The 22980-nt window shown below is 34.2% G+C and overlaps 1 long non-coding RNA gene across 7 annotated transcripts in view; it reads left to right on the top strand.

Annotated features, from left to right (window-relative positions):
* Positions 1–22980, top strand: part of LOC144293663 (uncharacterized) — a 652264-nt gene that overhangs the window by 65711 nt on the left and 563573 nt on the right. For 2 of the 7 annotated variants that reach the window (XR_013360908.1, XR_013360900.1), the window contains one exon: positions 437–593. The exons of the other annotated variants lie outside the window; for them this stretch is intronic. This is a non-coding gene — a long non-coding RNA (uncharacterized LOC144293663). The remainder of the gene's footprint in view (positions 1–436; positions 594–22980) is intronic. 7 annotated transcript variants of the gene reach the window in all.

Here is a 22980-nt window from a genome sequence, read left to right on the forward strand (position 1 = left end):
GGTTTATGGTGGTCTCCATCAGAGTTAACTGTTATAATTAGGATTAATGAAGCATAAAATGCTTTCCCTCCCCCTTTCTGAGTAGGGGACATTCTGTTCCCTAACTTTCTTTTCTTTTTTTTCCATTTCCTAATTTTCAATCCTTGAAATTCAAGCTTAAATTTTACTCTATGCTAAAAATTTCTTATGTTCAGTAAGAATATTACCCATCCCCCATCAAGGTTGGGAAGATAATTTCAGTATACATATTTTATGAAAGATGATAAAAATCAGAAATGTCTCAATATTTTACCACAAAATAAATTAAAAAGAGATAATTACTATAATTTCTAGCCTTTTGTACCACCATCCAAAATAACATCAAAGTCTTACCATTTCATAATAGTCATGCTGCTTAACACATCATAAATAGTTAAACTTCTCTTCTTTGCTCTAGATGTTTCTGTAACACACTTTGTGATGTAACTAAAAGAAAAGTTGGGTATGTGAGTAGCAAAGGAGAACCAATCCTTCCATGTTCCTTGATTCCTTGGATGCATGATGACATGGATAGATCACTGAACAAATTGAGATCTCGGGTTAATGTTACACATGTGAGTAGTTGTATTTGCCTCTCTTTCTCAAATTAGTCAATTTTAACACATAGTATTTTGACATATTTGCTTTATATAATTTTGTTGTTTAAGATCACAGAGACTGTTGAATCCCTTCACATTCCATTCCCACTCACTTCACTTCTCCAGGAGTAACTTCTAAGTTTTTATATTTCTATGTATGTATGTACTCATAAATCATATACACCTGCTCTGCCAGTATGGTAGCCCTCAGCCACATGTGACTTTAAATTTAAACTAATTAAAATGCATTCAGTTCCTCAGGAACACTAGCCACATTACAACTCTTTAATATTTATATGTAGCTTAGGCTACTGTATTGGATGGGGCAGATACAGAACATATTCATATTGTGGAAAAGTTCTCATATAAGTTTGCATGTTTTAAACTTCATATAAATTATATTTTACTATTCATATTATGGAGCTTATTTTTTTTCTCAGTATTGTGTTTCTGAAACTTATCTATGTGACCTTCAGATTTATGGACATTTAGACCATTTCTAGTTTTTAATTTTATTTATTTATTTATCTATTTATTTATATTTTTATTGGAGTTTGATTTGCCAATGTTGCAATGAGCACTTTTATGCATGTTACTTTACACATATGTGTGAAAGTTTTTTTTTAGGATATGCATTTCTTGGTTGTAATCATTGTCAGCTTTACACGATGTGACCAAATCATTCCCTAAAATAGCTGTATCAGTTTCTGCCTCAACTAGCAGTTTTCTTCACATTCTTGCAGATACTTAGACTACAGACTATATAAACTATTGTTAGCAAATGTTAGTTTGTTTTAATTTTGGGTTTCCCTAACATTTAGTGAGTACGAGCAACCTTTCCTATGTTTTTTGGCCATTTGGAATTTCTTTTCTGTGAATTGCCCATTTATATTTCCTTTTTGTTGTTTTCCTTTTGATTTAGAAGTTCTTTATAATAACTCATTTTTGATTGTATGCATTATAAGTTTGTCCCATTCTGTGTCTTATCTTTTTACTTTGCTTATGGTTTCTTGATGTATAGAAGTTTTAAAATTCATTGTGTAAAAAGTTTCAGCCTTTCATGTTAATGCTTGTACTTTTTTGTATCTTGTTTATGCACGCTTTTCCTTATTTGATGCCTTATGACTAATTTCTTGCTTTTTCCCCTAAAAGTGTTAAATTTTTGCTTTCTAGATTTGGGTTTTTAAAATCACCTGGGATTTATTTTGTGAGCCAGTGATCTCATTTTTTCCCCATATGTGTAACTAATTTTTTTAGATCATTTTTTAAAAATAATTTTTCCTTTTCCCAGTGATTTGTATTGCCAACTTTTTCATTTTCCAAATTGCCATATATAGATGCATCAGTCTCTGAGTTCTCTATTCTGTATGGTTGATTTGTTTATTTTATATCTTCTGAATTGTAAGAGCTTTGTAATATGATGATGGCTATTTAAGGTAAGTCTTGCCACCTTGTCCATCTTCATGAAAATTGTTCTATTTTTGGTATCCTCTCTCACATGTGAATTATAGAGTCCTATTATCAAGTACAATATACAACCCTTATGGGATTTCTACTGGAATTGAATTAATAGAGTAATTTAATGCAAATAGACATTTTCATGAAACTTATTCTTCCTGTCTACCAACATAGTATATCCCATTCATTTGTTTTCATTTATGCCTGACAATAAAGTTTTATAATTTAATTTATAATATAATTTATAAATTGCTTTATAGGGATCTTACTCCGATTTTGTTAGACATGCTCTTAGGTACATTATGATTTTATTTCTGTTGCTAATGAGATTTTTAAAATTACATTTCTACTTGGTTACTGCTTCTACATAGGAATATTATTATTTGTATTTTGATCTTTTATCGAATAACCTTGTTAAACTATCTCATTAATTTTGATCTTTTATGTAATAATTTATCTAAAAATAATTTTTTAGTTCTTAGGCTTTTAATAATTTTTAAAGTTGCTTAGGATTTCCTTACTTATTAGGAAAAGGTGACTATAAGCAATATGTAGTAACAAGCATCCTCATCTTGTTTCTAACTTTAATTGCTTTAGAAATTTTCTCATTAAATATCAGTCTAACTAAGTTTCCTTAGTAGAAATACTTCTAAGGAAGTATTCCTAACTTGCTAAGTGGTTCTTAATAAAAGGTGATGTATAGATGCTGAGTTTTGTTTCCTGTGGAAAAAAAAGATCTTTAAAAGAGGATATGAGGTTTTTTTTTATATGTTGATGTGGCAAATTACATTAATTAATCATTGCATTCTTGGGATAACCCTTACTTGATCATGAGTAGTTTGTGTATATATGTGTGTGTGTACATACGTAGATGATGTATATAGACAAGTGATTATTAATTAAATTTGCTATTTTGTGTAGAATTTCTTTTATTAATATTAGTAAATTTGAATGCTCTATTGTGTTTTCTTTATAGTTTTTGTTATTTTGAGCTTTAAGGTGATATGAGCTTTATAAAATGGGCTGAACAGCTTACTCTATTTTTTTCTGTTCATGGAATATCCTATTTAAAATAAGGGTTATCTTTTTTCAAGATTTGATAATACTTGTCTATAAACAACAGACTTGGCTTGATGCTTTCTTGTGCATAGATATTTGGCTGCTGATTTAATTTTTTGATGTTTATGAATATATTTGGGTTTTCAGTATTCTTGAGTCAGATTTTGGTTATTTATACAGGATGTCTCAAAAGTCTTAGTGCAGTTTTAAATTTGAGTGACTTAAAGAGTATACATGCCACAGACTTGTATAATTATTCCAATGTTTATTTCAATTTATTTTTACATTTTATGGTTTTTGAAACAAATTAAAATTTTCAGTCAGTGTTTGCCATCTTTTAACTACAGGAACTGAAACAAAATACTATAATTAAAGATTTATTATTAAATTTCTTTATAGATTTTTACTCCTTTTTTTTCTTGTACAATTTATTGAACAAATCAGTTTATTAATTTGTAAATTTTCCCTTTGTGTTGAGGATTCCGAAGACCACTCCCAGGCTCACAGATTCACTAGGAGGACTCCTAGGATTCAGCATATAGTTGTACTCTAGGCTGTTATGTATTATATAGTAAAAGGGTATGGAGTGATATCAGTAAAGGGGAAAGGCAAACGGGGCCAAGTCTGGAGGAAGCCGGGCATGAGTCTCTAAGAGACTTTTCCTAGTGCAGTTACACAGGTTGTACTTAATTCCCTCAGGAATGAGTTGTGACAGCTATGTGAAATATCCAAAAGGAAAGCTTACTTCTCAGTGCCCAGGGTTTTTATTGGAGGCTGGTTATGTAGGCATCTTCTGCCTGGTATGTCCCAAAATTCTCAGTTGCAGAGGGAGAGCAGATGTCGAGCCTTAGCCCACTTGTACAGATAGGTTAGGCACATTAAGCAGTCTTATCAGTTCTGAGAATGGTGGGAACTCTACTGACATACACATTCCCAGACACTAGCCAAAGAAGGGCCAGTCTTGCAAACAGACTTTTCTAAGGATAGTGGTTTCAGTCTTGCTGTATTAACTCTTTTTGTACACCTACATTCAGGATTATGCTAACTGCATCTGAGATGTTGTTCATTTTTAATTTTTATTTATTTACGATAGTCACAGAGAGAGAGAGAGAGGCAGAGACACAGGCAGAGGGAGAAGCAGGCTCCATGCACCGGGAGCCTGACGTGGGATTCGATCCCGGGTCTCCAGGATCGCGCCCTGGGCCAAAGGCAGGCGCCAAACCGCTGAGCCACCCAGGGATCCCTGAGATGTTGTTCAGTGTGGTCCTCTGTTTCTATTCTCTGTAGACCAGTACTTGGGTCTAGAGGCTGACACAGCCTTGATTTTTTTTTTTTTTGGCAAGAATATTTCATAGGTGGTGTTGTATACTTACTTCCGCATCATAACAGGAGGCATATAGCATGTGGTTGTTTTTTTTATGTCTGTGATGTTAAGATTGACCAGTAGTTCCAGGTATTGTCAGCCTGATGTCTACATTGTAGAGTTTCCCCTCTGTTATTTGCCCAATGATTTTAGCGCCTGTTGATGACCATTGCCCAGATTCCTCCTGCCAGAGTTGTAAAATTCTTCTTTTTTGTATATAATTGCCCTCATCAGCTGTTCGGTCTTTTTTTTTTTTTCCTAAAATTTTATTTAATTATTCATGAGAGACACAAAGAGGCAGTGACACAGACAGAGGGAGAAGCAGGCTCCTCACAGGGAGCCCCATGTGGACCCCATCCCAGGACCCTGGGATCACAACCTGAGCCAAAGGCAGATGCTTAACCGCTGAGCCACCCAGGCATCCCACTATTCAGTTTTTCTGAGGTACAATTAATAAAGAAAAGACAGGACAAAATTGCATGTTTTTTTTTTTTTTTTTTTGCCTTGTACGTACTAGTTTTCAGAATAGTAAGTTGGTTCCCTCGCATCCTCCAAAGGCAATTATGAATATTCATTTTTTATTATTGCTATGAACATATGGATTCTTAATATTTAGTTTTTTAACCATTGATAGTATAAGTGTCCCATCTTTTACCACCTCCTTAAGTTACCTCTTGAGCCCTTTTGACAACACTATTAGCTTTTGATAACTAGTTTTCTGGTACAGTAAGATATTTCAGGCTCATGTCTGTTTTCTACCCTAGAACTGGAGTAATTTTCTATCCTAGTTCCTTTTAGTGCAGAAATTATATTTAGAGACCACATTTTAGATAATGGGGTGCTCAATTGTCTGCACTTGTCACTGTTTCTAGGCCTTTTTATTTTTATTTTATTTATTGTTTCTAGGCATTTTTAGTGGAAATATGAACAGCTAGGAAATACAAATTTTTTTTAAGAAAAATACTTCATGAGTATATCCTGATATTTCCATTTCAAATTTGGGATTACAAGGGTTTTTAACTTTTCTTTGTTTTTTTACTTGTGTTTTTTTTCTCTTATGCCAAAAAATATTGATTCCTGGTGACCCTAATGCAACTAATTGCTCTTTGTGTATTAATATCAGCATAGCAACACCAGTGTCATTTCTAATATAATACAATGACTGAAATAGTTTACAACTTCCTTGCAGTTCTTTGGGTCCTTGTATATCCCACTGATGATTTGTAATCAAATTACTCTGTTTTTAAGTCACTTGAAATAATTGTTTCCTGTGTGTTCATTAAATCCATTGACTTGATACATGGATTAGTTTGATTTTACTTTCAAATTTTGGGGAGGACTTTTAAATTCTTGATTCCATTTTCTTATATAATTATATCAGATATTTACAATTTCATAGTAAAAACTAGAACATAAGATAAATTTGTAAAAGTTGGCTTCTATCCTTTTATCCTTCCTTCTACCCTCTTTTTTCCTTTCCCACAAATGAATAATTTATTAGCTTTTGATTGATACCTTTTTTAAAAAAAATGAAACCAAATGTATGTGTTTGTATATTTATATTTCCTTTCTTAGATAAACACATGCATACCAATATTTCCTGGAGACCATACCATAATATTATGTAGAAATTCCTTATTTGGATCTGTTTTTTATCTGGCATAGGATTATCATACCATGCATGTAATGTAAATTCAAACCTCAAACCTATCTTCAGGTTTTGCTCTTTCATGGGAGATTTTTTTTCATACATAGAACTTTTGGCAGAGGACCAGCTTCCTTGCGTCTCTTCTGAGCTTATGAGCAGAGATTTTTTAACACCTCCCCCCCCCTTTTTTTAATAGAGTAAGCAGTCTTTCAGATTATCTGATTTTTTTAATCGATTATTATTTCAGCTATTTCATTCTGACTCTGACTATCCCTCATATGGACCATAAAATCTCAGCTACAGGCTCTTACACCATTTCTACTCCGTTCTTTATGTTGTTATGCTATCCGCCTGGACTCTTGTGACTCTCGTTTTGAGTTCTCTCTGTTTTTGGAGCCTGGATATTTCTAAGCTATGTATTTTTTGGAGCTTCTTTGTGTTTGGAGCAGGAGAAAACTCACTTTGTCATATTCCCAGAAGTAGACCAACAGCATTTATTTTCTATCCCTCTTGTCTGTCATCTCTTTTTTGTAACTAACTGAAGGAGTACACACATGTACTCACAAATACAGAACCAGTTTTTTTTTTTTAGAACGAGTTTTTAAGACATGTCTTATAACTAAAATTATGCCGTTTCCTACCAAACCATCCCCCCCTTTCTCTTGCTTGAAAAGATTATTGATCTTCTGTAATAGTTATTATAAGTGTTTTTTAAGTACAGTCTCTTCCTTTTTCTCTTTTCTGTCTTGTTTTCTCCTTTTTCCATCTCTCAATAAATCAAAGAAAAATCTGTATTGAGAATCCAGGTCTATTAATCTTAGTGCTTCTTTCTGAAGGGCAATAAAGTCATGAGGCTTTTACACATTATAGTGAATATAAATTCTTTTTAGTAAAAAAGAAAAATACCAATGTATAATTTGTGCACAAGTGCAGATTCTTGTTTCGGGGTATTAAGCTGTATCCAATAACATTTATTCCTATTTGATTTTATGTCTTTGTTTCCCTGGTGCTGCCCTCTAACTTGTGTCCTCCCTGTTGCTTTCTTTGATTCTTCCTTATTTGCAGTGCAGGGGTTTCATTAAAACTCTATCAGCTATTGGCATGCCAAGGAGGAACTTCCGTATTTCATACATTTCACTTAGATATTTTCCTGTGCCTCTTTGCAAATTAAAATATGGAGGCGATATTAATATGTAGAAATGTACAAGTCATAGTTATTCAGATTATTTAAAGAGATTTGTAGCTTTCAGACAAATTCTCCTTCAGGGATGACATATTTACTTAGAACTTTGACTAGAGTAAGAACTTTGCAAAAGTATTGGAAAAATTGTTTCAACCATTTTTGAGTTTCTTAAGTGATAAAGAGTAATTTCATTCCTACTTATTTTTGTTAGCTTATAACTCATATTATTTAGTATAACGTCTTAACCAGAGTGAAAAATAATGCAAGAGACACTATTTTTTTTTAAATTTTTTTTAAATTTATTTATGATAGTCACAGAGAGAGAGAGAGGCAGAGACACAGGCAGAGGGAGAAGCAGGCTCCATGCACTGGGAGCCCGACGTGGGATTCGATCCCGGGTCTCCAGGATCACGCCCTGGGCCAAAGGCAGGCGCCAAACCGCTGCGCCACCCAGGGATCCCTGCAAGAGACACTATTAAATCTTTCTTTATAGACTATTTTAAGTGGCTCCAAAGAAAGTTAACTTTCAGGGTACCCCAAAGGATATTATCATTATGGTTTTCTTTTTTTGTTATAAGACTTGCTTCTTTTTAAAAAGAACACTTAGAAAATCCAGGGGAAAAATGACATACAGCATTTAAACCTGGGCATTGATTAGCAAACTTAAAAGTGAAATGTTTTCTAACTGACCCTTGAGTCAAATTATACGAAATCATGCAGTGTATATATACATTTACTGACATGTTTAGTGAAAACATGAGGAATGTGAGAAAGCTAATAAGAATTTTAACTTTTTTTTTTTTTTGGTATTCCAGGCTATGGCATTTGCTTTCATTTTTTTCACACATTCATGATGTCATCTGTGTCAATGTTTTATCAACTTAGATTTATAAATATGTGTCACATTAAATGTACTTGAGTATAGTATATACATTTGAACATGAATTTGTGGAGACAGTAAAACACACACCAATTATAAGTATAAAAGATTCAACAAGATAACAATCCAAGTTCCTGTAGTTGTCACTGTTTCAGAGTGATGTGAAATTAAGGAAAAAAGCTCCATTTTACATCTAATTGAGTTTGCTAGAGCAGTATCATTCATATGTTTAAAACAGGAACATGTCTTTTCTCAGAACTTGTAAACTAACTAGCTCAAAGATAACTTGGTGAAGAGGACACAACCTTTGGTTTTAGGCTGCCAGAGTTTTAATTACAGCTCTGATGATGAGACTGGGAAGGTTTCACACAGGAACCTAAACAAACAGCATAATATCTCCATTGCTATCTGTCTTGTTTCCTGCTTCAGCATTTTTCATATATGTCCTACACATTGCATTAATAGAAACTCAACCAGAAAACTGGGTTTTGAGTTCCTTGGTATCCATCACAGTCTGTAGTAATGACTACTATGAATCACTGAGGCATATGGAATAATTTTATCTTTATTTTATTTTTTTAAGATTTTATTTATTCATAAAGACACACACACACACACACACACACACACACACACACACAGAGGCAGAGACACAGGCAGAGGGAGAAGCAGCCTCCATGCAGGGAGCCTGATGTGGGACTCGTTCCTGGGACTCCAGGACCATGCCCCGGGCCGAAGGCAGGCGTTAAACTGCTGAGCCACCCAGGGATCCCAAATTTTATTTTAAAAAAATTTTATTTTCTACTGAATGTATTACAAAAATTTAAGGAAGGGGTACATTTTAGAAGTACACTAATAAGGACAGACTATTTCAGAGTCATTGGGTTTCTTCTCATGTAATTTTTTCTGTATGTAAGCTGCCTTACTGAGAATGGGCACCATTTAATGAAGCCATGTGTATTCACAGTAGAGAGGAAGCCAACTAAAGCAAACACTTAGACAGTGACCTTTGTACATGCATATTGCATATCCTTCTTTTAGTGGCAAGGAAGTGACTCTTTATCACTCATCTAGGGATCTTGAATCCTATGAAGGGGACACAGTCAGGAAAAAAATTGTGCTTTGAGATACCTAAGATGAATATTCACTCAATATAAAAAGAGAAGAGCATCACAAAAGTCATCGTATGTAAATTAAGAATGCCTAGGAGCAATTATTTTATATGGCAAAGCCAGTGAGATATTAAAAACACCTTATATTTCTCTTTTCAATTCATGAACAAATAAATGTACCAGAGGTGTTTATCTTTTAAACATATGCATATATTAAAAGAGGATGCCTTACTATTTCTGTATACTCAAGGTAGGGAGACAGAGAGAAAGAAGGGAATAGTAGTAAAGTGTTTGACAAAAATGGGGATTTGAACTTAGAAAGGCCAAGGCATCCTATAATCCCAATTCTAATTTCTGATTGAATAGATTTCTTGCAAAAATATATTTTCCTGAACTCTAGAATTTATAGGGCGGGCTTGGCTAACATTACAGCACAGCAATTTCTTTTTCTCACAGACAAGCCTGCTTGATCAAAGCAAGACATAAACAGAATGCTTTGCTCATTATTTATATAAATACAAAATGAAATGTGAGTTTTGTGTTTACTTCATATTACTGTCTATAAATGAATAAAGGAATTCAGAGTTTATTTTTGTGTGTTTCACTTTGATTTTATTACCTTTCAGGATACCTAATAATGATATTTAGAAAAGAGATACTTAGTCTTGGGGAAATAATTTGTTTTTTCAGCACGGAGATACTGAATTTCTTTATGTTCAGATCATAGTCATGTTGTTAGCAATACCATTTATCTTCTATAACAATTTTGAGAAATGTATGCTGTATTTGTTTTATAGTACTCAAGAAACATTCTTTACTTTTTTGAAGTTTTTATTTAAATTACAGTTAGTTAACCTACAGTGTGCTATTAGCTTCAGGTGTACAATGTAGTGATGCAACACTTCTATATATCACCTGGTGCTGGTCACAAGTGCACTCCTTAATCCCCATCACCAACTTAACTCATTTCTCCACCCACCTCCCTTCTGATAACCATCAGTTCTCCACAGTTAAAAGTCTGTTTCTTGCTTTGGCCTCCCCCCCCTCTTTTTCCCTTTTGCTTGTTTGTTTTGTTTCTTAAATCCTACATATGAGTGAAATCATATGGTATTTGTCCTTCTCTGACTTATTTCTTTTATTATTTTTTTGTATTTTTTTTTATTAGAGTTCGATTTGCCAACATATAGCATAACACCCAGTGCTCATCCTGTCAGGTGCCCCCCTCAGCGCCCATCACCCAGTCACCCTGTCACCCCATCCCCCCGCCCACCTCCCTTTCCACTACCCCTTGTTCGTTTCCCAGAGTTAGGTGTCTCTCATGTTCTGTCTCTGACTTATTTTGCTTATTTTGCTTAGCATAATACTCTCTAGCTCCATCTATGTCCTTACAAATGGCAAGATTTCATTCCTTATTATGGCTGAATAATACTTCACTGTGTGTGTGTGTGTACATGTGTGGGCATGTGTATATCCATTTATATGTATGTAAGTTTATTCGACTATCAACTGATGAACACTTGGGCTGTTTCCATAATTTGGCTATTGTAGATAATGCTACTGTAATCATCAGGGTGCATGTATCCTTTTGAATTAGTATATTTGTATTCTTTGGATAGATACCTAGTAATATTGCAGGATTGTAGAGTAGTTCTGTTTTTAACTTTTTGAGGAACCTCCGTACTGTTTTTTGCAGTCGGTGCACCAGTTTGCATTCCCACCAACAGTGCAAGAGGGTTCCTCCTTCTTTACATCCTTGCCAACACCTGTTGTTTCTTGTGTTGTTGATTTTAGCCATTCTGACAGGTGTGAGATGATATCTTGTCATTCTTTACTGGTTTTAAAGTTGTGAAATTCAGAAAATGTATTTGAGGAGAGTATTTCCAAAATACTTCATAACTAATTGAGTAAGTAGTGTTTTGAAAGAAATTTATTTTCTCTTAAAAATTAAATGTCCAGTAATAGCCATATTTGTATATATAAATACACCTTATTACAAAATTTTGTAAAGTACAAATATTTATATATTAAAGATTAAAAACTTTGGGAATACATTTTTCCCCCAAATAGAATAATAAAGTAAGTATTAAGATTCTTAACTTCTCTTACCTTACGTGGTCTTGACCAAGCTTGAGTTCTCCTGCCTCTTGGTGAAAAGTCTGTAAACATTTACATTTCATTACAGAAACTATGTACTTTTAAGGGTCACATCTTAGAATTTTGGAGAGGTCCTCACCCTGTTTGCATTTTCCTCATGCACTTGGCTTTATTTTCTTGCTTTAAAATAATTGTAGTTTAATGCTAGGTTTAGATGTATAATTGTACTTTTTCTTAATGAGAAAAGACAAAAATGAAGCATAGAGAAGAGATTAAAGTAGAAGAGACTAAAGTACTGAGAAGAGTCTCTTGTATGAAACCCTGTGTAGACTGTAGATTACATCCACATAAATACAAAATCACTACTTGAAAAATGCATAGTGTTTGAAAGGATCAAAGAAAACCACACCAAAACTTATAAGCAGTTATTTAAGTAGACCATACAATATATGACCTTTTGCATCTGCTTTCTTTCACTTAATGTAATGTTTTTGAGGTTCATCCAAGTTGTAAAATGTATCAGTTCTTTGTTCCTTTTTATAGCTGAATATACATATACACAATATGTACATACTCCCAATTTGCTTATCCATTTATCTACTGATTGGCATGTGGGCTATTTCTATCCTTTTGGCTATTGTGAATAATGCTACTATAAACATTCATGAATAAGTTTCTGTATGGACATATGTTTTCATTTCTCCTAGGTATATACTTAGGAACAGAATTTTTAAATCATACGGTTATTCTGTGTTTAATTTTTTGAGGACTAGCCAAATTGTTTTCCATAGCAGCTGTACCATTTTGCATTCTCACCAGTAATGGGAAATAAGACCTACCAAGCGGTCTTATTTCTCTATATCCTTGCCAACACTTATTTTTATTAACTTATTCTTTGATTAAAACTATCTAGTAGATATGAAATGTTTTTTCATTATGCATGTCTTCAATAACTAAAGATAGTGAAAATCTTGTTATGTGCTTGTTGGCTATTTTTGTATCTTCTTTGAAACTATGCAGGTCCCTTCCCACTTTTTATTTGGGCTTATTTGTCTCTGTGTAGACTGTAGATTATATCCACATAAATACGAAATCACTGCTATAATATTGAATTATAAGGGTTCTTTTTTTTTTTTAAAGATTTTATTAATGAGAGAGAGAGAGAGAGAGAGGCAGAGACACAGGCAGAGGGAGAAGCAGGCTCCATGCAGGGAGCCTGACGTGGGACTCGATCCCCGGTCCCCAGGATCAGGCCCTGGGCTGAAGGCATCGCTTAAACCCCTGAGCCACCCAGGCTGCCCACTGTTAGGGTTCTAAGGGTTCTTAATATATTCTCATTATTAATCCTTGATCAGATACATGATTTGCAGAATTTTTCTCTATTCTTTTTTTTTTTTTAAGATTTTATTCATTCATGACAGACACACAGAGAGAGACAGAGAGACAGAGAGGCAGAGACACAGACAGAGGGAGAAGCAGGCTCCATGCAGGGAGCCCGGCGTGGGAATGAATCTCCGGTCCCCAGGATCACACCCTGGGCCGAAGGCGGTGCCAAACCGCTGGGCCACCCGGGCTGCCCTTTTTTTCTCTATTCTTTAGGTTGTTCTTTGGCATTCTTGATAATGTTCTGTAATGTACAAAAATATTTTAATTTCTGTGAAGGCAATTTTGTTTTCCACTCTTACTGCTCACACTTTTGGTGTCTAATCTATGAATCTATTGCAAAATCTGAGGTTATGAAGATACCCCTCTTTTTTCTTCTGGTAATTTTACAGTTTTAGCTCTCATATTCAGGCCATTTACTCAAGTTAATTTTTGTATAAGGAGTGAGGAATGGGTCCAACTTCATTATTTGTATGTGATTATCCATTTATCCTTCCACCACTTATTGGAGACTTTTCTTTCCCTGTTGAATGGTCTTGTCAAAAAACAATTGTTTATGGATGATTTGGTTTATTTCTAGACTCTCAATTCTATTCTGGTTTCTGTTTCTGTCCTGAGGTCAATACCACACTCTTGGTTAGGGTAGCTTTGTAGTACATTTTGAAATTGGGAAGTGTGAGTTTTTCACCCACATTTTACTTTTTGAATGTTGTCTTGGCTACTCAGAGTCCCATGTAGTTCCATATAAATTTGAGGAATTCTCTTTGTGGAGTATTGTCATTTTAACCATAGTCAGTCTTCCAATTCATGAACATGGGGTGAATTTCCATTTATTTAAGGCTTCTTTAATTTCTTTTAGCAGTGATTGTATAGTTTTCAATGTATAATTTGACCTTCTTGGTTAAATGTATTTCTCAGTAATTTATTCTTTTTAATGCTATTGTAAATGAAATTATTTTCTTAATTTCATTGCTGCCATGTAGAAACACAACTAATTGTTGCATGTTGGTCTTGTACCCTACAACTTTGCTGAATTCATTTATTAGTAGCTCTAGCAGGTTTGTGTGTGTGTGTGTGTGTGTGTGTGTGTGTATGTGTGGATTTGTGTGGATTCTGTGGGATTTTGTATATATAGAATCATGACTTTGCAAGTAGAGATAGTTTTACTTCTTTCTACTTCTAAAAGCCTTTATCAGTCAAGGATGCATCTTATTTCTTTTTCTTGTCTAATGGCTCTGGCTAGAATGTCCAATACAATATTGAATAGCAGTGGTCAAAGCATGAATTTTTGTCTTGTTCTTGATCTTAGGGTAAAAGCATTCCTTCACTGCTAGTTATGATATTTTAACTATGGGTTTTCATAAATTCTCCTTACTGCAGTGAGGAAATTCCCTTTTATCCTAATTTTTGGGCATTTTTATCATGAGAGAGTTTAGAATTTTGTCAGCTGCTTTTTTTGAGCATGTATTGAGATGATCATGTAGTTTTAAAAAAATTATGTTAGTGTGGTGTGCATTACATTGATTTTCATATGTTGAACTGCCTTTGCATTCCTTATTTATATCCTGCTTGGTGACGGTGTATAATTTTTTTAAAAGTAGGTTGCACACCCTGCGTTGAGCCCAGCATGAGGTTCAAACTCATGACCCTGAGATCAAGACCTGAGCTGAGATCAATAGTCAGACTCAACCTGCTGAGCCACCCATGTGCTCTGATGGTGTATAATTTTTATAATGTGCTCTCGGACCTTGTTTGCTGGTATTTTGTCAAGGAATTTTGTATATATTCAGGAGAAGTATTGGTGTGTAGTTTTCTCATGGTATCTTTGGCTTTGGTATCAGGTTAATGCAGACATCATGAACTGTGTTAAGAGTTTGCTCTCTGTTTTTCGGGAAGAGTTTGAGAAAGAATGTTGCTAATCCTTCTTTTAATGATTAATAGAATTCGCTACTGAAGCCAAATGGTACTGATTTTTCTTTTGTTGGGCTGTTTTAATTAATTGATTCAATTTCTTGTTACTAATCTGTTCAGATTTTTTACTTCCTAAGTTAGTTTGATAATATGTACTTTCCTGGGAATTCATCCATTTTATTTAGATTGTCTAATTTGTTGGTATAAAATTTTCATAGTATTTTCTTATAGTCTGTTTAATTTCTGTAAAACAACTACAGTTCCTCAGATGTATATGAAACTGCAAGAGACTTTGAGTAGCCAAAACAATATTGAAAAAGTAAGTGTAGTAGTGTCTCTGCTTTCATCTCTTATTATAGTTATTTGCCTTTTTTCTCTTTTTTTTCTTAGTCTAGCTAAAGGTTTCTCATTTTTTCCAAAGAACTGACCTTTGATTTTATTACCTTTATTGCTTTTCTTTTTTCTGTTTTGTTTCTCTAAGCTATAGTGTTTATTATTTTTTTCCTTTTCTCAGCTTTGGGTTTAGTTTCTTCTTTTTCTAGTTCCTTAATATGTGAAGTTGGGTTGTTGACTTGAGATCTTCTTTTTTGAATGTAGGTGTTTACAGCCATAAATTTCCCAGAGAACACTTCTTTTGCTGCCCTCTATATGTTTTGGTATGTCATGTTTTTATTTTCATTTATCTCTCTTTTTTAAAGATTATTTATTTATTTATTCATTAGAATACACAGAGAGGAGAGAGAGAGAGGCAGAGACACAGGCAGAGGGAGAAGCAGGCTCCCTGCAGGGAGCCTGACATGGGACTCGATCCCAGGTCCCAGAATCATGCCCTGGGCTGAAGGCAGCACTAAACTGCTGAGCCATCCGGGCTGCCCCTATTTTCGTTTATCTCAATGTATTTTTTGTGTCCTCTAGTGATTCCTTACTTGATCTAGTGGTTGCTTAAGAGTATGTTGTTTAATTTCCAGGTGTTTGAGTTTTCCTTCTGGTACTGATTTCTAGCTTCATTCCATTGTGGTTAGAGAATATACTTTGAATGGTTTGGTTACTTTTTAAATTTGAGAATTGTTTTATGGCCTAGCATATGGTTTATTGTAGAGAATGTTCCAGTGCAGTTGAGAAGAATAGATATCCTGCCATTTAAATGTCTTTTTTTGGGTCTCTTTTCTCTTTGTTTTGTTATTGAAATTCCATATATGAGTGAAATCATATGGTATTTGTTTTTGTCTGACTTCTTTTTTTAATTTTTTTATTATTTATTTATTTATTTTATTTTCTTTTTTATTTTATTTTTTTAAATAAATTTATTTTTTATTGGTGTTCAATTTACCAACATACAGAATAACACCCAGTGCTCATACCGTTAAGTGCCCCACTCAGTGCCCATCACCCATTCACCCCCACCCCCCGCCCTCCTCCCCTTCCACCACCCCTAGTTCATTTCCCAGAGTTAGGAGTCTTTATGTTCTGTCTCCCTTTCTGATATTGTCTGACTTCTTTTACTTAACATTATACCCCCTAGATCCATCCATGTTGTTGCAAATGGCAAGATCTCATTCTTTTTTATGGCCAAGTGATATTCCATTATATATAGATCTCACATCTTCTTTATACATTCATCTGCCTATGGACACTTGGGTTGCTTCCATATCTTGGCTATTGTAAACAATGCTGCAGTCAACATAGGGGTGCATATATCTTTCTGAATTAATGTCTTTGTATTCTCTGGCTAAATACCAACTAGAGGAATTACTGGATCATTTAATAATTTTATTTTTATTTTCTTGAGAACTCTCTGTGCTTTTTTCCCATAATAACTGCACCAGTTTGCATTCCCATGAACAGTGCACTAGGGTTCCTTTTTCTCCATGTCCTCACCATACACATTTATAATTGTTATATCTTTGTGATGAATTGATCCTTTATCACTATAAAATGTCTTTGTTTCTTGCAACTGTTTTTGATGTAAAATCCATTTTGTCTCATATTAATATTGTGAACTGGGCTCCCTTTTGGTTACTATTTGCATGAAATACCTTTTTCCATCCTTTCATTTTCAACTTGTGTTTTTGGGTATAAAATGAGTCTCTTATATGCAGTTTATAGTTGTATCATGTTTTTAAAAAGATTCCTTCCACTAATAGCGGTATTTTATTTTTTAAATTTTAATTGAAAAAAAATTTTAATTGAAATTCTACTTAGTTAACATACAGTGTAGTATTGGTTTTAGGAGAATTCAGTGATTCATCACTTATATACAACACACAGTGCTCATCATATCAAGTGCCCTTCTTAATACCCAACACCCATCTAGCCTATCCTCCCCCACCTCTCTCCATCACTCTTCAGTTTGTTTTCTATCTTTAAGAGTCTCTTATGATTTGTCTCCCTCTCTTTTTTTCTTTTTTTCCTCCTCCCAATATGTTCATCTCTTTGTTTCTTAAGTTCCACATATGAGTGAAATCATATGGTATTTGTTTTTCTCTAACTCACTTATTTCACTTTGCAGACACAATCTAGTTCTATCCATGTTGTTGCGAATGGCAAGATTTTGTTGTTTTTTGATGGCTGTATAATATTCTATTGTGTATATCTATATCTGTCTATGACGTCCTTTTATTTTTAAAGATTTTTATTTTTATTTTTTTAAGATTTATTCATTCATTCAGAGAGAGCGAAGAGAGAGGCAGAGACACAGGCGGAGGGAGAAGCAGGCTCCATGCAGGGAGTCCAATGTGGGACTCGATCCCGGGTCTCCAGGATCACACCCTAGGCTGCAGGCAGTGCTAAACTGCTGCGCCACCGGGGCTGCCCTGTCTATGACATCTTTTTTATTCATCAGTTGATGGCCATTTGGGCTCTTTACATAGTTTGGCTCTTGTTAATGCTGAATAGCGGTCTTTTAATTGATGAGTTTAACCTACTTACTTTTATAGTTATTGATTATAAAGGACTTATTTCTGCCATTGTGCTCTTTGTTTTCTAAGTGTCATATTTTTTTTTTTATTCCTCAATTCCTCAAGTGTTGCCTTGTTTTGTGTTTGATTTTTTTTCCTAGAATACCATATTGATTCCCTCTTCATTAAAAATTATTTTTGAGTATAGTTGACACACAGTTTTGCATTGGCTTCAGGCGTATTCATTTCTTTTTGTGTATATTTTTAGTTATTTTTTTAGTGGTTACCATGAGGATTATAGTTAACATCCTATGTTTATAAAGATCTTATTTGAACCTGATACCAGCAGCTTAGCTTCAGTTGCATGCATTGACTATTTCTCTCTAGCTTTATCCTCTCCTTTACGTTTTTATTACAATTTGCATTTTATACATTGTCCATTAACATAGATTTATTATTAATACTATAATTATTGTATTGTGCATGTCCTTTAAATGGTATAGGAAATAGGGATGCCTGGGTGGCTTAGCAGTTGACCATCTGCCTTTGGCCCAGGGCATGATCCTGGAGTCCTGGGATCAAGTCCCACATAGCACTCCCTGCATGGAGCCTGCTCTCTCTCTGCCTATGTCTCTGCCTCTCTCTGTGTCTCTCATGAATAAATAAATAAAATCTTAAACAAACAAACAAAAACCCCAAAATCTTAAAAAAAAAGATATAGGAAATAAAAGGAGTTATATACCAAAAATGCAATAATACTAGGTTTTATATTTACCTATGTAGCTGTCTTTATCAGTGATCTTTATTTCTTTGTATGGCTTTGAGTTACTGTCTAGCCTCCTTTCATTTCAGCCTGAAGTTCTTCTGTTAGCATTACTTATGGAGAAGATATACTGGTAGTAAATCCCCTTAGGTTTTTGTTTATCTAGGAATGTTCTAATTTCTTTTTCATTTTTGAAGCATTGTTTTGCTGAATACAGAATTCCTGGTTGACATTTTTTTTCCTTTCAATTCTTTAAATTTATTATCCTCCTATCATCTGGCTTTCATCATTTCTGATAAGAAATAGGCCATTAATCTTTCTTGAGGATACCCTTGTATGTGATGAATTGCTTTTCTCTTGTTGCTTTAAAGATTCTTTGTCCTTCCACAATTTGATAATGTGGTGCTGGTTTTCTTTGTCCTCCTTAGAGTTTGTTGAGCTCTTTGGATGTGTATATTCATATCTTTCATCAAATTTGGGACGCTTTTGGACACTCTTCAAATATTTTTTGCTTTCTTTTTTCCCTCTTCTCCTGGGACTCCCATAATATTTATATTGATATGTTGATGGTGTCCCATAGGTCTCTTAGGTCCTGTTCATTTTGTTTTATTTCTTATTTTTCTCCCCAAACTGGGAAGTTATAATTGCTCTGTTTTCATACATGATGATTCTTTCTTTTGTTTGCTTATGTTTGCTATTGAACACCTCTTATTAATGTTTTTATCTTTTGTACTTTTTAGCTCCATAATTTCTACTTTGGGCTTTCAATAATTTCTCATTGTTGATATTCTTTATTTGTTCATATATACTTTTCTTAATTTATCTTTGTTCTTTGTGGCTCATTGAGTGTATTTAAAGTAGTAAATTAAACTCTTTGCTTACTAAGTTCAGTGTCTGGGCTTTTTTAGGATGGTTTCTGTCAATTTCTTTCTTTCCTATGAATAACATTTTCCTGTTTGTATGCTTTATAATTTTCTTGTTGAGATCTGGACATTTTGAATATTCCAGCATACTTCTAGAAGTCAAATTCTTCCCTCTATGCCAAGGATTGCTACTGTTACTTGATGAAGGCTGCAGTAATTCATTTATTTAATGACTTTTCCACATTGTTTTTTTGCAGAGTGTATTTCTTCTCACATATGGTGACTGAAGTGTATATTCTATTACCTCTGCGGTTAGCCAGTGACTTGACAGTTTTCTTTAAATACTTGGATCCAATGAGACCAAAAAAATTTTTTAAAGGGCGTTCTGTCTCTGTGACTCCTTCAGTGATGTAAGTGAAGCAATCCAATGGGTTGAACCAATGGCTAGGCCTCTGTGTTGGCTCCTCAGTGAACTGCCATGTAGATCAACACAGAACTTTAGTTTTTAGAGGAGAAGGTCCCTACTGTCTGCCCTGATGCCAGAAAGCTGCATCAGGAATTTAGGCTATTGTCCCCATGGTAACTTTTGACAGGGCTTCTGGATTGTAGCTGCTCTGTGTAATGCTGAAATTCACCAAAACGTAGTCTGTTTCTTCATCAGGTGCTCCCCTGGATGCTACAAGTGTTCACCTAGACTCTAGAGTTCTGAAATAGTTGTTTCTAACAGATTTTGTGTTTGTTTGTTTGTTTGTTTGTTTGTTTTACCTGTTCAATAGTTGTTTTGGTGGAGGAGGGACTGATTCTAGAGCTTCCTACTCTGTCATTGTCAATGACACCACTCCTTGCTGTGTTCATTTTTAAAAGTGTTCCAATTTGAACAATAAGTTTTATAGTCACCCATTGGTAGGTAAATAACAAAATCAAGGTATAAAAGGAAGTTCTTAAAGAAAATATGAACAGTGAGGATCATTAAAAAATATTTATTGACTGCTCAAAGAAGATAAGCTGTCAGATGAATGCTACAGGTTTTTCCTAGTTTTAGGTATATATAGTTTCTGCCCTTTATTAAGTTTTTATAGTAGTCCAGCATGGGTACAGTGAATGCCTTTGGTTTTTTTTTTGTTTGTTTGTATTTAATAGCTGCCTTCTATTTCTTTTTTTTTAATTAAGATTTTATTTATTTATTCATGAGAGACATACAGAAGCAGAGACACAGGCAGAGGGAGAAGCAGGCTTTCTGCAGGGAGCCTTATGCAGGACTTGATTCCAAGACTCTGGGATCACACCCTGAGCTGAAGGCAGATGCTCAACCACTGAGCCACCCAGGTGTCCTCTGAATGCCTTTGTTGTCAGAGTTTACAAATCACATTGATTTCTATCATGAGTTTAGATATGGGGTATTATAACATGTAGACTAAGAGGTGGAATCTGTGTAACAGCTGTATCTCTTATTCCTGACAGGAGTACCATATTGTCTGTCTTTCTACTTGATCCCCTTCTCAAATCTGTAGGTGGGTCATGAACAATTGCTTCATGGCTGTGTGCAGTCTGCAGGCCTTATGTTGTGTAGGCCTGCTATAGACAATGCTCTTTAATTGGGCAGAAAAGTTGCTGCATTGGCTTCCCTCCCATTTCAGAAAGCTGAGTACATGCTGTTACTGCAGCATTTTGTCAATGCCAGTGTGAGGACCAAGATCCCAGGATTGAAAATCAAACTAGGGGCTCCACATGGTGGTAAAGACCACTGCATTTTGACTATTCAGTCTGATTATAGTCAAATGGAGGTGATTTTATGAACATGGGTTAATATGCATTTACTCATTCTGGCAAATCACTAGACTTCAACTGATTTTAGAGTCCCCATTAAAGTTTTTGGTAACTACTTGGAAAAGAAGTATAGTGTACATTTGGGAAAAATGCTTTCGATGAGAGATCTTGCATTGACTGGCTGGCTGACAGCCTCTCCATCACTCCCACACATATTCAGAATGCTACAAGTGACAGCCAATTTAATTATTTTAAAATATAAGTGAATAAAAGTGGAAAAGTGAAAATGACTTGTTTACCTTTTTTGTTATGTATTAAACATGCATAAATTAATGTTAGTGAAATTAAGTAAAATAATTTCCTATTTCTCTAAGTAGACATATTTTATGGTTGAATTTTAAACTGTAGAAAGGGGGTTGTGGTGGAAGTCCCATCAGAATATCAGCTGTATCATATGAAATGATTGCATATAGTATCTTGATAGTATCAAAAAACTTATTCAAAATATTTGTAATTATAATTAAAATGTCTAAATTATAATCATTCACAAAATAGTTTTAATCTTTTCCATAATTTTCCATGTGATTTTAATGTTGTGTCCATTAGTATGGTGCTTGAGTTTAATATTACTTTTGCTAGCATTAGAATTGTTAGCACCATAGCTTTGGTAATGCACATTTGAATATTTAATTATGTTGCTATAAACAGCTTTGCTAATGTTATATTTTCAGTGAATATGATAGACCTTCTGTTAGTGCTGGCATTTAAACAGTCTTGCTTTCTATTTTCCTGTTGTATATACAATGCAAAGTATTCCCACCTGAGATTTCCCCAAAATTTCACTTGGGAAACAGAACAAATTTGAAGGATGTTTTCTGTATGTTGCTCAAATCAAGCTTTGCTTTGAATCAAGCCAAATGATGAAAACATAGTCCAGCCTTCTTTCCAGCAGAATGCAATTACCTCTAAGGCCTATAGTAAAAAGACCAACTAATTGAGAACACTTGTCTTTGTTTTCAGTTAGCAAAAATTTTTAATAAGAATGTCCATTTTCTAAATTCAAAAAGGTGGGTTTATTTTTAATGAGTTAAAAGTTGGGAGCTCTGAAAATTAAAGCTTATTGCAGGTTACTCTCTTCCTCAAGGGGACATATACTACTGCTGTGCTCGTGTGAAGTAATAATGAGATACCATAAGCAAACAGTAGATGATTCATGTCAGATGGTTCTTCAATAACGTTAGGGGGGAAAAAGCAGCTGATGTATGGGATATTGAAGGCAGATTAAGTTGTTAATGTATATTAGTATATTCTTAATTTCCTTTTAATTGAAAAAGACATATTGACTTTAATTAGAACCATTTCACAGGAACTGTCAATTAGCACATGTCAAACTAGTTAATTCAGAACAGAATTCTTTTAATTAGGGTCTGCTTTCCTTTAACTATGGGGCCAATGAAATCAGCCTTTCCTTATCTAGATTTTAAATGTCTCTAAGACATATAATACAAATGTAGACTCTTATCTATTATTAGAAGCCCATATGGATAACATTAAAATGATGATGCTGGCATTGTTCATGCAGCACAAATCAGAGTCCCTTTATGACTGTTAGAAAAAAAATGGCTTTGAACAAAGACTATTTTAAATACCAGATTTATCCTACTTTAAAGAGACTACAAAATTTATGACATGCATGTTCACATTTAAAGTATTATTTAATACGTCTGCTCAAATAAATGGGCCTATTCAAACGTTTTGTGTGTTCTATCAGCCGAAGACACATAAAACATTGTCAAGCCATACAGCAACATTTTTTCCTTAAATGAACTGTAATCAAAAAGGGAAAACAGACTGAATGATTTTTTTTGCACAACATAAAAATAGCATTGTTAACTTTCATTGCATCCCAAGATTTTAATACGAATAGTTGATACAGTGACTAAACCACTAGTAGTGAGCTAATGGGATCTTAGTAATCAGGC

The sequence above is a fragment of the Canis aureus genome, chromosome 2 (assembly GCF_053574225.1).
Source record: "Canis aureus isolate CA01 chromosome 2, VMU_Caureus_v.1.0, whole genome shotgun sequence".
NCBI classification, from domain to species: Eukaryota; Metazoa; Chordata; class Mammalia; order Carnivora; family Canidae; genus Canis; species Canis aureus.